Below are 17446 nucleotides of genomic sequence, written 5' to 3' on the forward strand. Positions count from 1 at the left end.
GATGGGGCTCTTTTTCTGGTAAGCTTCACTTAACGCTGCCCTGTTTCTCCAGTGTGTTTTATCCAGGCCCTCCTCCTCTGGGCCAAAGGGAAGAAGATAGGAGAAGGACGAAGCTCGGTACCTCAAGGCTCACAGAGGCGACTTGCCTGAGGGCACACAGTGGGCTCCCTGGAATTTGCTAAGCCCCATGTTCTCTACTGGCCCCACTTTGGTTTTCTGGGAAGCAGATGTGAAAATCAAGGCCAGAAATTTATGGGAGATAACACTGCGGGGGGAAGGAGGGGTGCCTTCCGCCAGGGTGCAGGTCGGGTACCTGTGAAGGGAGAGGTGGGACAGAGGAAGAGCGGGGAACAGGAGCCTCAGGCAGTGGTGCGGGTCGAACGAAGCGTGACCAGCCCACAGGGCATTCCAGCACAGGGATTGCCCCATGCTGGACAGAACGGCCGGCCCTCGTTCCTCGCTGTGCCCTGTCATCAGAGGGGGCTGTACTGGAGGAGGAGTGAGGCCTCAGTTCAAACACTGTGGCAGATTGAGAGGGTGCTGCAGCTGGAGGCTCGGTGACTGCAGCCCAGACGAGGGCCCAGTGGCAGGTACCTTACCGCGGCTGCGCGTGTTTTTCTTGATTCATTTAATAAACACTTACGGCTCTGGGCCATGTGCCAGGTACTGATCTGCACGCTTTCCAAACATTACCTTAGTTCCTCTTCACACTTGCCTCTTCAGGCCCGACAGTATTGTTTGCCCTATTTTCCGGAGGAGGAAACAGCCCGGAGGGGTTAAGTAACTTGTCCAAGGTCTCACAGCCAGTAGGCGGTGAGCCACGGGCCCAACCTGGACAGCCTGCCCCAGAGGTTGTGCTCTGACCACTTTGCCACACTGCCTCCTCTGCAGCGGCAAAGGGCCTGGCAGCCTTCCATTTGCATTCCTCATTGGCTCAGGAACTCAGAGCCTCAGCAGACTCCAGGAAGGGGCCACCTGGAGGGGTCAGGAGTGTGGCAGGGTCCTAGACCCTCTTGAAGCTTCTACCGTATTCCCTCAATGCCTCCCACCTCGAGGCCTTTGCAGTCCTGTTCCTGCTGCCTAGAGCACTCTCCCCTCCCTCCGTACTAGTTACCCTTTCTCTTATCGCCACCCTCCTGCTTGACCCCAGGATCTAGCCCAGGACAGAGATGATATGTGGTGGGAGGAGTGTGTTTCAGACTCTCAGATGATGACATTGCTAGCTGATATTTATTGAGCACTTACTATGTGCTGGGAGTCAAAAGCAACCCTTTGTGTGGTTTGACCATCAAAACAGCCTGCCAAGAGGCACCTGGGTGGCGCAGTTGGTTAAGTGTCTGACTCTTGATCTTGGCTCAGGTCATGATCTCACAGTTCGTGAGTTCAAGCCCCACGTTGGGCTCTGTGCTGACAGTGTGGAGCCTGCTTGGGATTCTGTCTCTCCTTCTTTCTGCCCCTCTCCTGCTTGCACTCTCTCTCTTCCTCTCTCTCTCTCTCTCTCAATAAATAAATAAACTTAAAAAAAAAAACACCACCAAGCGGAGCTTACTGACAGCCCCATTTTACAGATGAGGAAACCAAGGCTCAGAGAGGCAAGATGACGTGCTCAAGGAGTCCTAGCTAGGTGTCAGGATTCAAACCCGGCTGATCTGGCTGCAGAGCCCTGATTTTAAACCACAGAGTCCTCCTTCTAAGAGGGCCAAATGTGCTAATGCTGGGGGAGGTAGGGGAGGGCCCTCCAAAGGGGTTCTCCTTCCTCCTCCCCCTGCCAGGGCTGAATGCGCCTCAAATGAGAGCCCAGATCTGTTCCATTTATTGCCACACCCCATGACCTACACAGGGCTGGGCAAATAATGAGTCCTCAGTGCTATATCTCTTGAATGAAAGAATAAACTGTCGAGTGAAAAAACCTCCTTGTGACCCCCATTCACCTTAGTCCTCTTTGGCCTGGGTTTGGGTTGATTTGTCAGCTCTCAAGGTTTGCTTCTGCCTCTGGGGACGATTGAGTCCCTATCCTGACCATCACAGACCTTGACATTCCGCCATTAAAGTGTCTTGCCTTCAAAGTTGGAGATGTTCTTGAATATGCTAACTCTGTGCCTGACAAGGTCACACCTTAATTAGCTCCCTGAAACCTCTAGAAAGGCCTGGTTGCCTGAATCAGAGCACCAGGCTCCCTGCAAGGTCAGGGGACTTGAGGCAAACCCCCAGCACGCATTGGGGGGGGGAGGGGCGTGGAGTGGCTAATAGACTCTTACACCAGAGCCCCACATTCAAGCAAGTGAGGTGGCTCAGAGTTTGGGTCTGGGTCACCCCGGGCCAAGTTTAAATCCCGGCTTCATTTCTTCAAGCTGTGTTACTTTGGGCGAGTCACTTTGCCTCTCTGTGCCTCTATTTCACCTGTGTAAACTGAGGCCAACGATGGCACCTATTAAATAGGGTTGTATGAGGTCTGGAGCATGGCTGGGAGCTCTACTTGAATAGCCTTTGGGATATCCGCATGGTCCCCTCAGCACCCGCCATTTAACAGCTGGGAAAACTGAGGCATGGGACGGGAAGTTCTGGAACTTCTAGGCTCCTGCCTGCCAGATCAAGGCTGCCTCCCTCTCTTCCCCAGCAGCCGATCCCACAAACATCCTTGGCAGATGCTGAGGTTGCTGTTGGAGCTGCTGAGTTGGCATTTCCAGGCTCCCAGGGCTCCTGGCATAGAGGAATCGACGATTCTCAGCACCCCCCAGTTTTGCCTTCCTGCTCTCTGCCTCTGCTCATACACCAGCCGGGACCCATCAGCTTCTGGAGAAAGCCAGGAGGTGGCCCAGGTGTGCAGAGGCAAGGGACTTTCAATATTGACCCATGCCTGACCCCAGACTTAATGGGGGGGACAGCGTCCCAAGGCGTCAGAACACCCACGTGCCCGCAGTGCACACCTTCCCAGCCTCTCCTCCATCTCACCCAGTGGAGGAAGGGCTGGGAAGCAGACGGGCTAAAAGCATGGGATGGCCTGGGTTCGAACCCCGCCTCCACTGCGTACTGGCAAGTTATCTACCCTGACCCTACCTGCCTTCTCTGTACCTCAGTTTCTTCGGCTGTCAAATGGGGATATTGATACTACTGGGACTTACCTCACAGAGCAGGTGGGAGATGAACGAGGTGTTTAGGTTGCCCGTTTGCACACAGTTGGTGCTCGTAATGTTAGCCATTGTTAATTCCAAGTCCTTTCTCTGCCAGTTGACCTCTAGGACGTCTCAGCCCCCAGGAGCATCTCCTCTCTGACTCCCGTGGCTCTAACGGTCAAGGTCCCGTAGGGAAATCCTGCCGGCCTGGTACACAGTAGGGGCCTGCTTAAAAGGCCTGCTTGGCTGTGACACTGCGTGAACTTATGGAACCCTCACAACCCCTTTTGGAGGGACTCCGTTTGTTTATACACATTTTATAAAGGAGGACACTGGGCACAGAGAGGTTAAGAAATTGCCCAATGGCGCACAGCTACTAAGTCTGCCGAGGTTTACTGAGCGCCTACTGTGTGCCCGGCACTGTACTAAGGGCTGGGGACATAGCAGCGAACAAGACAGAGACGCTTTCATGCCGCTCACACCCCACTGTGCCGACAGAGAATAGACAAGGGGCAGCTTCCTGCCTACAAAATGCTGAGAAGGTAAGTGACCTGGGGCAAAGATAAGTGGGGCGAGGGCTGTTTAAGGTGGGGTGGCCAAGGAAGACCTCTCTGAGGAGCCGACTTTCATGTAGGGTCCAGAAGGCAGCCGGTGCTTGCTTGGGACACAGGGCATCTGTCTAGCATTGCTGTGACAGCTTCGGTCTGGAATCCTACAGATGCCAGGACCGGTGGCATCTAGAGCTCAGTGGCCTAGTTCAGCTTCAAAGCGGGTAATGACTTCCTCCTATTCCACCTCTGTGGAACAGTTAAAAGGATGGGGCAAGGGACTTAGCTCCTGCAAGCACCACTATTCTCATCTGCGAAATGGGTATCTCTCTCCAGAGAGCTGAGATGATGAGCGCACGTAATCCAGAGAAAGTCCTGAGCACAGAGCTGGGCCCAGCAGAAGCACCTGATCCTTGGGGGGCTGGAGCGGCCAGGTGACCTTCCTTTTAGCCACCCAGCACCTTCCAACGCCCTTGACTCATGAGTCCCCTCCTTTCACTAGAGGAGTCCCTACTGGACGTCCCTGCTTCCTCTGCAGCCACAGCAGTCACGTGGCCCAGGCTAGCCACTTGCCATTCTGGCTGGAGTGTGGCAGCCTTTACATCGAGTGTCCGAAAGCAGCAGGGACAAAGGTCTGAGTGTCAACATCTGGAATTGGAGTCAGCAGTGTGAGCTCTGGCCTCAGGGCCTCCCCGGTGTCAGCAGTGACGTCTCCCTAGGACTAGGGATTCTGCCCGGTCTGGGGCTTTTTTTTTTTTTTTTTTTTTTTTCCTTCTTGACATGAAGCCTTCAGTCCTGGTTTCTGACCGTCTTGGAGATTCTTCAAGCATGTTTGCTGCCATGGATCCTGGATGATTCAGCAGCCCCTCGATTGTCTGAAAAAACTAATGTTTTTCTCAGGTTGGGTGGAATCCTACAGACTCTATCCTTCCGGCCCAGGGTGGCCCCAAGGGCATATGCAGGCACTCAGTTCCTGGCGCTGTCCTCGCTCTAAAGGCAGGGGTCTGGGGTTGTTCACACTTGTGTCCCCGGCTCCACAGCGTGGCTCAGCAAAAAGTCTCAGTACACGTTCATGACATGAACAAAGATGTCCACCACGTGACCCATCCCGGACTGTCCATCCCTGTCATGAGCTCAGATCAAGCCCCCTCCCTGTGTTGTTGCTAAACGTCCTGTTACCTCCCCCTTCCCTCTCCATCTTCTGATGTTTATTTTTGAGAGAGAGAGAGAGAGAGAGAGCGAGCGAGCGAGCGCGAGCAGGGTGAGGGGCAGAGAATCGGAAGGAGGCTCCAGGCTCTGAGCTGTCAGCACAGAGCCCGATGCGGGGCTCGAACTCACGAGCTGTGACATCATGACCCGAGCTGAAGTCACCCAGGGGCCCCTTCCCCCCCTCCCGCATCTCCCGCTCACAAGAGCACCACACCTTCCCTGCCCCCCCAGGAGTGACCAATTGATTGCAGCTCAAGAGCCCACTTTGATTGGTTGGTAGCAGTCGCTTGGAGCCTGGGGTTGCAGGAGATTCTGGGACTGAGCTTGGGTTTAGTGGAAAAGACTGCTAAAATTGATTAAGGATGTCTGCCAAGATACGGGAAGGGAAGTGCTAGCATGCTCCTGATGCACTTGTCACTTGCTGTCAAAGGCACTCCACAGAAAGAGTTCAGGTCCGTCATTGACTTGGAGAGGAAAAGTATTATTACGTCTTTAATTCCACTAGCCTTTATCGGAAATTTCTTAATCCTTCAGCGATGAATGCAGGCAACAGACCACAGTGGTACTGGTGGGACCAGTGACTTTGTCACTAATAGAAACCATACATATTTTCTTATCACCTTACAGCTGTTCCAGATATCTTGAAATATCATTTACACTCATCACGACTGGGAAATTACAATGGTGATTGGCTAGACCCTGCGTTATAATGCATAGTAAATAAACACATATATTACCGTAATGCAGACTTGTTTTTAATATTTTGATAACTCTTTGAGTGTAATTGGTTTCTTTCATAATACTATGCATTTTATTTTCTTAATTAATTTATTTTATTAATTTGAAGACATAATTCTGCGAAAGGGTCCGTAGGATTTACCAGATATCAAAGGATTCCATGGACTCTGGCCTCTCAGGTTTTGAGAACTCCCTCCCAGCTACCTTCCCAAGTTCCCTTCCTTATCCTGGATCCGGGAAGGAAGCAGGAGGGTGAGGTGAAGTCCTCCAGGCAAGAGAAGCCTACCACACAGCCAGCTCCTGTGCCAGCCTCCCTGGGGTAATGTGGGAGGTGGTGAATCAGCAAAAGCCTTTAAGTTGATGGAGAAAAGGTTGTGCAGGCTACTTCTGGGCCAAGGCTGGACTATCTCATGCCAGAGGCGAGAAGCTGGTGTTTCCCAAGGTGATACGAGGGAAGGAGTCTGCGCCTGACCTCATAAAAGAAGGAAATTTCAGCCCCAGAGAGGTCCTGGGGCCATGCAGCCCGGTTCATCCATCATCCTCATGAGCTCAGATGCCCTGGACAGGGGGGAGCCTGTGGCATATTGGAGCGAGAAGCCCATGGCACAGGAACAAGGGGCCCAAACCCCTTCATCCAGCACATGCACTTTACCCTTCGTCACCTCATTCATTCACTTATTCATTCATTCTCTTATTCGCTTTTACTTAGTGCCTAGTAAATGGGCCAGTCATGTGCCAGGACCTGGGCTGGGCACTGGACAAAAAGATGGAGAAGACTCAGTCCTTCCTTCTTCTTCTTTTTTTTTTTAAACATTTTTTATTTTGGGGCACCTGGGTGGCTCGGTCCGTTAAGCGGCCGACTTCAGCTCAGGTCATGATCTCGCGGTCCGTGAGTTCGAGCCCCGCGTCGGGCTCTGTGCTGACAGCTCAGAGCCTGGAGCCTGTTTCAGATTCTGTGTCTCTCTCTCTCTCTCTGCCCCTCCCCCGTTCATGCTCTGTCTCTCTCTGTCTCAAAAATAAAATAAAAAATGTTTAAATTTCCTTTTTTAACGTTTATTTATTTTTGAGACAGAGAGAGACAGAGCATGAACGGGGGAGGGTCAGAGAGAGAGAGAGAGACACAGAATCTGAAACAGGCTCCAGGCTCTGAGCTGTCAGCACAGAGCCCGACGCGGGGCTCGAACTCACGGACCGCGAGATCATGACCTGAGCTGAAGTCGGCCGCTTAACGGACTGAGCCACCCAGGTGCCCCTCAGTCCTTTCTTCAAAGGACGCAAGCGAAAAGGCAGTGACAATATAATGGCTTGATGCTTTGACTGAAGAAAGTCCATGATGTCCCTGACCCAGCCTAGAGGGGTCAAGGAAGGCTCTCCAGAGGCAGTGACCTTTCAAGTGAGTAGGAATTAAGCAGGCCCTTGGGTGATGAGGAAGAGTGTTCGGGAAGCAGGAGTGGTGGCATGTGCAAAGGAGCTGGGGGAGAAAGAGGACACGCTGGGAACTTGGTGGGTCCCCACTGCCAGGGGTGGAGGTGCATGGCTGGAGGGGTCACGTAGGAAGCCTGGAAGACGCGCCTGGACAGTTTCCGGGCTGTGATGAAGAAGGGGTGTGGGCCCCTGCTGTCTCATTTGTCAGAGGCACTGAGCTATGACTTCAGTGGCCTGGGGAAGTTCAAGGTCGCCCGTCTGGGGTGGGGGAGGTGGAGACCATCTCACCAGGGCCGGCAAAGGCCGACTGGGAAGCTGGGGCCACTGCCTGCCCCTCACGGCAGCAGCCACGAAGTCCTTCTGCTCTGAAGGCCTGAGTGGGCCCTGTTCCTTTATTTATGGGCTGTGTGAGCAATTTGCTCCTTGCTGGCCGGCTGGCTGGGTGTGTGATGCGGGGATTACTCACGCCCCAGTTGTGGTCCGGCCTCTGCAGGCTGCGGGGTAATGAGTGAGGTAATTAAGTGTAAAAGACAGGAGCGGAGCAGGGGAGGGCTGAGGGGGGGCGAGCAGTCACTGGCTCTTTTCAGGAGCAGGGGAGTGAGATAATGTAGGATAATAGCCCAGCCAGGCCCTGCCCAGGCAGCCCGGCCTGTGCCGAGAGGTGCCCCCCAAACGGCCAAGACAATTCAGCCTTTTCAGGGAAAATGGGGGGGCTTAGGCAAGGCCTGGCTCCCGGGGACAGCTGTATGGAAATGACAGCTCTTCTCCTTGGTCCTGTCCCGCGTTGGCCGAGGGCGGGGAGCAGACGCCTTTGGCTGGGGGTGAGGCTGAGAAGAAGTAGCTAGGTCCAGGGAAGCGTGTGAGGCAAGATGAGGGGTCCAGGTGGGGCTGGAGGACTGAGCTAAGTGTGTGTGTGGGGGGGGGGGAGAAGAGATGTGTTGGGAGCAGTGGGTGAGATTGTTAGTGGCTCCAGAGTCTGGCTCGCTGGGTGGGAACTGTGGCTTGGCTGTTGACTAGCTGTGTGGCGTCAGCTCAGCCGTGCTCCCTCTCTGGGCCTCAGCGCTCTCATCTGTCAAGTGGGGCTGTCAAAACTGTGCCTTCCTCACGGGGAAGCGTGGAGGATCGGCACCACGATGCACAGCACCGGGCACACAGTGAGGGCGCCCTACGCTCCAGAGACGGTCAACTGCAGAGCCCGAGGGCATCGGTCTTTCATTCATTTATCGAACACATTGTTTGTTGCACGCCTACCAAAGTCTAGCAGTTCCTCGTGCTGGGAAAATAGCAGTCACTCGAACAGAGTCCCTTTCCTCTTCCAAGAGGGGAGACAGACTTTATTTATTTATTTTTTTCTTGGGATGAGAACTTTTAAGGTTTATTCTCTTAGCAAATTTCAAATATACAACACAGTGCCATTAACTGTGGTCACCATGCTGTACATTACATCCCTAAAACTTATCTATCTGATAACTGGAAATTTGTATCATTGACCCCTTCACTGCCTCCCACCCCCTTCCTTATGAATCTGTTCTCTGTATCTGAGTTTGGGTTTTTTTAGATTCGACATAGAAGTGAAATCGTACAGAGTATTTATCTTTCCCGAGACAGACTTTAATCGTTAAACACAAACATGTCAGATCACATCAATGACCCCGCTTCTAAAAATTTATTTAATGGATGGGTCTGGACACATGCAACGTGAATAGATTCAGGTTTATTTATTGCGGTCTTGTTGGGCCTAACAAAATCTTAGATGCCATCTAAATGTCGATTATTGGTGAACTGATTAAATAGAGTAGCCAAAGGAACGCTACCCGGCCACAAAAGGATGAGACCACTTTTTACGCACAAATACGGAAAGATCTCCAAGAACTATTGACAGATAAAAGGAGTATGAGGAATATTTTGTGGAGAAGAGAGGAAATAAAAAACATCTTTATATTAGCTTGTATATGTAACAAACCAATAATGCTTGTTACCTATGGGGAGGAGTTAGATTGGAATGAGCAACGGGGTGGACAGGGAGACTTTTCATTGTATACTTTCCTATCGTTTTTCTTTTGTACCAAGTGAATGTATTACTAGGTCAAAACAAATTCGGCTTCCTCTTTCCTCCTCCTTCCTTCTGTTTCCCGATATTTGTTGGAGGTGAACGGTAGGGTGGGGGGCCAAGCAGGGGAACCGTGAGTGAGGCCGGGGCTCTATGGGACGGGGTGGGGGGTGTTGAACAAATTAATATATTGAGGAAAATGAGAGCTAGGTTTCTCACTGTCGGAGTAGGGAATCATAAACGCGGTGACAGCAAAGGCTAGAGTGACCTCTGTGGTGCTGGAATGGAGTTGGAGCCACCAGGGTAAACTCCTGGCTCTGAAAAATAGAGGCAGAGAAGCAGAGATGCCTGTGTGCCCACGTGTGGGTGAGATGCATACATGTAATACGTGTGTTTCCCAGCTCTGTCCACAAAGAGAGCCCAAGAGCACTCATATCCACGTAGCAATGAGTTACTCCTAGCACCCCGATCTTGGTGTCTTTTTAAAAACATTTTTTGTAATGTTTATTCATTTTTGAGAGAGAGAGAGAGAGAGAGACAGAACACAAGTGGGGGAGGGCAGAGAGAGGGAGACACAGAATCCTAAGCAGGAGCCAGGCTCTGAGCCGTCAGCACAGAGCCCGACGCGGGGCTTGAACCCACAAACTGTGAGATCATGACCTGAGCCGAAGTTGAATGCTTAACTGACTGAGCCACCCAGGCGCCCCCAGATCTTGGTGTCTTAACATAGCATCCTCCACTGTACGAAACCAGGGCTCCTTGGGGAGAAGTCTGATTTGAGGGCTGGGGCCTGGAAAGTACATAGTGAGCCTGAAACATCTAGAAGTGCTCAAGTAATGCTAGGAACATGTCAAAAGAGCGTAGGAGCTACTGGTCAAATCTGGGACAATTTGAGAATCAAAATAATGACCATAATAGATTATAATTCATTGAGTAAAAATAGTGAATCCACACTGATCTCATATGCATACATACACACACACACACACACACACACACACACACACACGCATGAAGGAGGAGAAAGCTCTTTCTCAGAGTAGAATGTGTAATAACAAATGTAGAAGGAAGAATGGAAATATTATGGTAATAACTGACTCTGACAGAATCATTGCTGGGTGCTAAAATAAAAACTACTCTGTGAAAATTTGTTGGGGACAGAGCATATACATAGTCTTAAAATACCCCCCCCCCCAAGATGACCCATTAATTACAAAGAGGAGGAGGGTACCTTGACGGTGAGAAACAGGGCAGGTAGGACCCTAATCAAGCGATCGAAGGTAGTGGGTGGCATCACCTGTTACAGGACAAACTGTCGTGTGCCTCCAGGCGACCTGCACAGAGAAGAGCACCGTGTCACTTCTGCGATGTTCCTGCCAAAGACGCAAAACCTAAATCTGATCAGGAGGAGCGACTGGACGAACTCCAACTGAGGAAACTTCTACGAAGTAACTGGCCTGTAATCTTGGTAAGTGTCAAGATAATGAGAGGGATGGAAAAACTGAGGGACTGTTCCGGATGAAAGGAGGTGAAAGAGATAAGACAACTGAACGCAGTGAGTATTTCTGGACGAATCTTTTTGTTTATCATCGAAGATGCTATGCTTGGGGCGCCTGGGTGGCTCAGTCGGTTAAGCGTCTGACTTCAGCTCAGGTCACGACCTCGCGGTTTGTGCGTTCGAGCCCCGCGTTAGGCTCTGTGCTGACGGTGCGGAGCCTGCTTGGGATTCTCTCTCTCTCTCCCTCTCTTTCTGCCCCTCCCCTGTTCTGTCTCTCTATCTCAAAATAAATAAAACTTCAAAAAAAATGTTATTTTGGGGAGAGTTGATAGCACTTGGCTGGGATCTGAACATTTGACGGTGGTAACGTGTCAGCAGCGAATTCCTGATTTTTTCCGATTTTGCTGTGCTCATGCAGGAGAATTTCCTTGTTTCTAGGAACCACAGACTAAAGTATTTGGGGGCCATGGGGAATCAGGTCATCAACTTACTCTCAAATGGCTCGGAAAAAATCTCTCTATACAAAGAGAATGATAAAGCAAACGTGTTTAAAATGTCAACATTTGGGGGTTCTGGGCGAGGGATATGTAAGAATTCTTTGTGCAATGTTTGTAACTGTTCTGTAAGTTTTAAATTATTTCAAAGTAAAAAGCTAAAAAAAAAAAAAGTTATTCAGATGACGCTGAAACCATATAATGTCAGGGAGTGGTAAGGGATAGACCCAAAAATAAAGTGGGAGGGGGAATAGGAAATAAAAGGACGGTGCTCCTCTAAATGATGTGGTCAGGCCGGCCTCTCTGGGAGAGGATGTTTGAACAAAGACCTGGGTAAAGGGAGGGAGTGAGCCCTGTGAATATCTGTGGGGAGAGCCTTCCAGGCTGAGGGATCCAGCACACGAAAGGCCAGAGTGGAGCCAGCCGGGCATGTGTATTAATTTCTATTATCGTGCAACGAATTTCCATTAACTTAGTGGCTTAAAACAGTACCCATTTAGCTCACGGTTCTGTAAGTCACAAGTCTGACCACCCGTGCCGTATATCATAACCTAATCACGGGAGTAAATGCCAGCACACGCCCAGTCCAGGGCATTATGCTGGGCATGGTCACCTGCAGGGGGTTGCAGGGAGGGCTGGGAATGTTGGGGGACATCGTGGAATTCTGCCCACACAGAGTAGGGCCGGAAGAACAAGGGGTCAGTGTGGCTGCAGAAGTGAACAAGGGGTGAGGGGCAGGCGAAAGCAAGTGTCTGAGGTGGAGAGTCACATATAGACTGTGTGACCCAATGGGAAACTGAGGTCCAGAAAGTGACCTTGTGCATTTTGGCTCCTGAGGAAGGGGAGGGTCATGCCTATTCCCCTTGGACTCGCTTGAACTGAAGAGCAACCTCGGGGTGGGACCCAATAGATGATTTAAGTCAAAGGAGTTCGTACCTCCTACCCGTGGCCCTTGGGGAGCTGGTGCGCCGCCGGGCATGGGTGATGAATGGATCTCCTCCATGCATTTGGCCCAGCAGGCACAGTGCAGGAAAAGCCACAGGCTCTTCAAGGGTCCGTGGAAAAGTCTGAAACCGAGAAAAGTTGGCTGGAAAATGTTTTCAAAAAGAAAACAAAAACACCTTCGCTGAAGTTGAGAACAATGCAGATTAATCGTCTGGGAGTGACGTTAGGTCCCCTGGTGATCAGCCACTAATTCAACTCTCGTAATAGTTCTGTGCGTGCCACATTTCACGTGACTGCAGCTCGTGTCCAGTTTTTACTCCGTTTTCCATAGTAGCACGTGCAAGGTACAAAATAAAAATGCACAAAAGGGGACGCAGTGAGGCCTGGCCCCACCCCCGCCCCGTAGTCACCCCTCCCCCTCCCCCAAGGCCAATCTCCTGTCCTCAGAAGCGTTTTGCCACATACAAGTGATCATGTGTTGATATACACCTGAATCCCCCCTTTTCACGACCGGTAGCTGATCTCCCTGCTTTTTTTCCCCTTGGCGATTTGTCTTGGATGCTTCCGATTGGCCCAGATGGAGCTGCCCCTCCTTTTGCATTGCAGAGAGGAGTCTATTATTTGCATGAACTGTCACCCTGCCACTTTTCCTGACACCCTCCGGGCGCTCTTGGCCTCTCCCTGGTCCCCAGGACAGTCACGGCTGTCTCCCTGCTTCCATTCAGGTGATGAGCAGGGGGTCTGGCTTGCCCAGTGACTGGCCAACAGGGCTGGGTCCCACCACGTGAAGTGTGGGAGAGTTAAAGCCCCAGCCCCTAGGGCAAACACTGCCCACCGCTGTCCGGAGGAAGAAGTCAGAAGACCGGGTGGAAGGAAGAAGGATTTCTCAGGTGCCCGAGGGCAGGGAGCGGAAGGAGGGGCTCAGTCCTGCCAATTTGAACGCTGTTGCTCACATCTCCTGTGCACACATACAAGCTTCTCTAGAATGTCCCCGGGGATGGGATTGCAGGGTTGTAGAGTGAGTGCAAAACAACGCCAAGTTGTTCTTCAAAGTGGCTGTACAAACTGACCCCCCTTGTGCCACCCGAGGGATCAAACTGGGGATTTTTCCAGCTTTGGAAGTTTTGCCAATCTAGTAGACATAAAACGAACTTTTAATTTGGATTTTGCTAATTACTAAGAGGTTGAGCATCTTTTTGTATGTTTATTGGCTGTTCATGTTTTCTGTTCTTTATGTCTGTTCAAATCTGGACTCTGTTCTTCTTGATCGTCTTACTGACTTGTAGGCGCTCTGTATGTATTTCGAGCCCGATCTTTGTCAGTCAGACCGTGACAAACTTTTCCCAGCTTGTGACTTACCATTTTCACTTTTTTTTTACTGTGACTTTTGAACAGAGTATTAATTCTAATGGAGATTAATTTATTAATATTTGCCTTTATGGGGCACCTGGGTGGCTCAGTCGGTTAAACGTCCCACTGATTTCAGCTCAGGTCATGATCTCATGGTTTGTGAGGCTCTGCGCTGCTTGGGATTCTCTCTCTCTTGCCCTCTCTCGGCCCCTCCCGTGCTCCCGCGTGAATGCGTTTGCTCTTTCTCTCTCGAAATAAACAAATAAACATTAAGAAAAGATTTGCCTTGGGGCGCCTGGGTGGCTCAGTCGGTTAAGCGGCCGACTTCAGCTCAGGTCATGATCTCGCGGTCTGTGGGTTCAAGCCCCACATCGGGCTCTGTGCTGACAGCTCAGAGCCTGGAGCCTGTTTCCGATTCTGTGTCTCCCTCTTTCTCTGACCCTCCCCTGTTCATGCTCTCTCTCTGTCTCAAAAATAAATAAATGTTGGGGCGCCTGGGTGGCGCAGTCGGTTAAGCGTCCGACTTCAGCCAGGTCACGATCTTGCGGTCCGTGGGTTCGAGCCCCGCGTCAGGCTCTGGGCTGATGGCTCAGAGCCTGGAGCCTGTTTCCGATTCTGTGTCTCCCTCGCTCTCTGCCCCTCTCCCGTTCATGCTCTGTCTCTCTCTGTCCCAAAAATAAATAAAAAGTTGAAAAAAAATTTAAAAAAAATAAAATAAATAAATAAATGTTAAAAAAAATTAAAAAAAAAATAAAAGAAAGAAAAGATTTATTTGCCTTTATGGTCTGGACTTTTTGTTTCCCGTTTAAGAAATCCTCTCTAACCCAAATCCATCCCAATCTTTCTACAATGCATATGTATGTATATTTTAAAAGGGACATCTTGTACATTCTCTTTTGTAGCTACTTTTCTACTTAATAATATACATGAACATTTTCCGTGTCTAAATATTTTACAGCCTCATCGGTAAATGGTTGCATCATTGCCCATCATGTGGACTATCGTATCTATTTACTGAATCTCCTATTGATGACCATTCAGGGGTGTTTTTTTTTTTTTTTGCAACTTTTCTCTCTTATCAACAGTGCTGCCAAGAACATCGTGCAGCTGTTGTGGTTTTCCATGTTCATGACGGTTTCTTCCGGATAAAATCCTAGGACAGAAATTGCCCATCCAATCAAAGGATACATTTTACCAAATTTGCCAGAGGTCTCCCTTCCGAGTCCTTTCCTGGAAACAATAAGCCATTGTGTTAAATTGCCCTTCTCCAAAGTGAAGAATCAACAAAATAGATGGATGGCACTGGGTGGGGGGGTCCTGGAGACTGTGTGTTTGAGCGGGAGTGGTTAGTGGGCATGTTCGGTTGCAATGGTGTGCATGGAGATCGTCACCCCGGCAAACACAGACTTGACTCCCTCTCTCCCTTCCCACACCTCCACAGGGGAGACACCTTTGTTAGGGGGTGCTGAGAGAAGAGAGCCAAGAAATGCCCAGGGAGGCCAGCTTGGGTGATGATTCCCTGCCAATTAATTGTATTTGGGAGGGCGGAAGTTGTTACCTCAGGTAGACCTTTGTGCGTTGAAGGCCGGAAATGCTCTCGCTTAAGGCTGTTGCCACCGGGGCTGGGCCATGTATGGTTCTCAGGAAAGGTCTGGCCCGGTGACCAAAGGAATAATTAAAAAAAAAAAAAGTTCCCAGAGAACTCTCAGCTCGAGAGCGTGAAAACTTTGGATCAGATCTCCCATCTGGCTGGAGGTATCAGACTTTTAATACTTAAGCATTTATTTTAGCGATTATCAACATATATCCTCTTCTTACAATCACCAATGCTTTTATGTATGTATGTATGTATGTATGTATTTATTTATTTGTTTATGTAGAGCCAACAGGGGGCTTGAACTTATGACCCTGCGATCAAGACCTGACCTGAGATCAAGAGTCAGATGCTTAACCAACTAAGCCAGGTGCCCTATATCAGGATGCTAATTTTTATTAATGGCAGGGCTCTATAGTTTCTCATTAGCATGAACTGGCTTTATTTATTTGTTTATTTATTTATTTATTTATTTATTTATTTATTTATTTATTATGTTTATTTATTTTTGAGACAGATTTGATAATGACAGAGCATGAACGGAGGAGGGTCAGAGAGAAGGAGACACAGAATCTGAAACAGGCTCCAGGCTCTGAGCTGTCAGCTCAGAGCCCGACGCGGGGCTCAAACTCACGGACCGTGAGATCATGACCTGAGCCGAAGTCGGCCACTTAACCGACTGAGCCACCCAGGCGCCCCTATTTGTTTATTTAAAATAATTTTTTTTTAATGTTTATTTCTGACACAGAAAGAGAGCATGAGTGGGGGAGGGGCAGAGAGAGAGAGAGGGAGACACAGAATCCGAAGCAGGCTCCAGGCTCTGAGCTGTCAGCACAGAGCCCGACGCGGGGCTCGAACTCACGGACCGCGAGATCATGACCTGAGCCGAAGTCGGCCGCTTAACCGACTGAGCCACCCAGGCGCCCCGTATTGAAATCATATTTAGGGACTAAAAAGTGTGTTTCCCTCTTGGCGTCATTTGACACTCAGAGCGACTTGGTGACATTTCTGGCAATGACACATCACTTGACAGAGGGAAATTGGGAACGAGAAGCAGCCATTTGCCTGTGGTCATGGGGTGAGTAAATGGGGCAGGATGGCTTGGCCCCTGACACAAGAGTGTGTCGGGACTTGGACCTCTGGGACCAGGACACCCACAGCTCTTTCAGGATAATGATAACAACAGCCATGAGCATTTATTGAGCGCTTACTGGGTGCCGGCTCTCTGCTAAGCACCTTTGGCTGTCTTGATGAACGCCTTACACTAACCCTGTCAGGGGATCCGTCGTTACTCCCCAGAGAGCGTTGAGGAAGGAGTTACTGATTCACGGCACCTGCTCTTATAGAAACTTGAAATCTAGTAAGGGAGAGGGGAGAGACGGAAAGTAACCACGGAAGGCATAAATGAGTGAGATAATTTCACATAACAATAGATACCATGAAGAAAACAAAACCAGTAGGGAATATGATATAGTCTCTGGAGAAGGGGAAGGAATTGCCCCATAGGAGGCCGCCAGCAGAGGCTTCTCTGACGAGGTGACATTCTGGAGCCAGAATGTAGCGGATTGGAGTCCGGGCCATTTGAGAGCCCTGCTCATGACTCCAAACCCACCCCAACTCCTGTCTCGTGTGGATCATAGAATGTTTCTGCCAGAGATGCCTTGCTCCTTTGTTAAGCATTCTGGAAGTTGTGGCTTATGGGTCAGAATGTCTCAGACCTAGGAATGGAAGGATGATAGGATATTGGATCTGCAAGAGGTCTCACCCAAGGAACCACCCCGTCTAATTCCAAGGGCTCGACCTAAGTGGGTTTGTGCAATGCTTGGAGGTCTCTCTAGGTGGAGAGAAACCAAGTCCCAAAGATGAGATGGGTCCTGCTAAGAGCCGTGGCTTACCTTCTGGGGTTTGTTGTTGTTGTTGTTGTTGTTGTTTGTTTGTTTTAATATTTATTTATTCATTTTGAGAGAAAGAGATAGAGAGCAAGTGAGGGAGGGGCAGAGAGAGGGAGACAGAGAATCCCAAGCAGGCTCCGTGCTGTCAGTGCAAAGCCCAATGCGGGGCTCAAACTCACAAACTGAGATTATGACCTGAGCTAAAACCAAGAGTTGGACGCTTAACCAGCTGAGCCCCCCAGGCGCCCCGAGCTGTGGCTTACAATTGTGCAGGTTGTGCGGGGCTCAAGGGTGCCCAGCTGGGGCTAAGAGGCTGCCTGGAGCCCTGTGGAGGGCTTGCCTTGTACCAGGAAGAAGGGCTGTCTGTTTCTGATTCACAGAAAGGAATGCTACGGGCTAGTGGTGGCCCTGAGCCCGCCGGAGGGTGGTGGTAGAAATTAGCTCCCATGTCACCTGCCTTTTCTCCATTCTGCTTGCGGAGAGGGCAGGAGGGTGGAACATTGTCACCATTTGAGGATGGCCGTGGCCCTTCTTGACTGCAGTGAGGGGGGACGGTGCTTTGCATACAGGCCTTATGGGGCAGCAGAGAG

General features: G+C 50.3%; 1 protein-coding gene across 3 annotated transcripts in view; it reads left to right on the top strand.

Annotated features, from left to right (window-relative positions):
- FAM110A (family with sequence similarity 110 member A) overlaps positions 1-17446 on the top strand; it is a 132240-nt gene that overhangs the window by 28529 nt on the left and 86265 nt on the right. For all 3 annotated transcript variants that reach the window (XM_045053785.1, XM_045053783.1, XM_045053784.1), the window contains exon 2: positions 10413-10551. The gene's annotated coding sequence lies outside the window, so the exon portion shown is untranslated. The remainder of the gene's footprint in view (positions 1-10412; positions 10552-17446) is intronic.

This window comes from Felis catus, chromosome A3, assembly GCF_018350175.1.
Source record: "Felis catus isolate Fca126 chromosome A3, F.catus_Fca126_mat1.0, whole genome shotgun sequence".
NCBI classification, from domain to species: Eukaryota; Metazoa; Chordata; class Mammalia; order Carnivora; family Felidae; genus Felis; species Felis catus.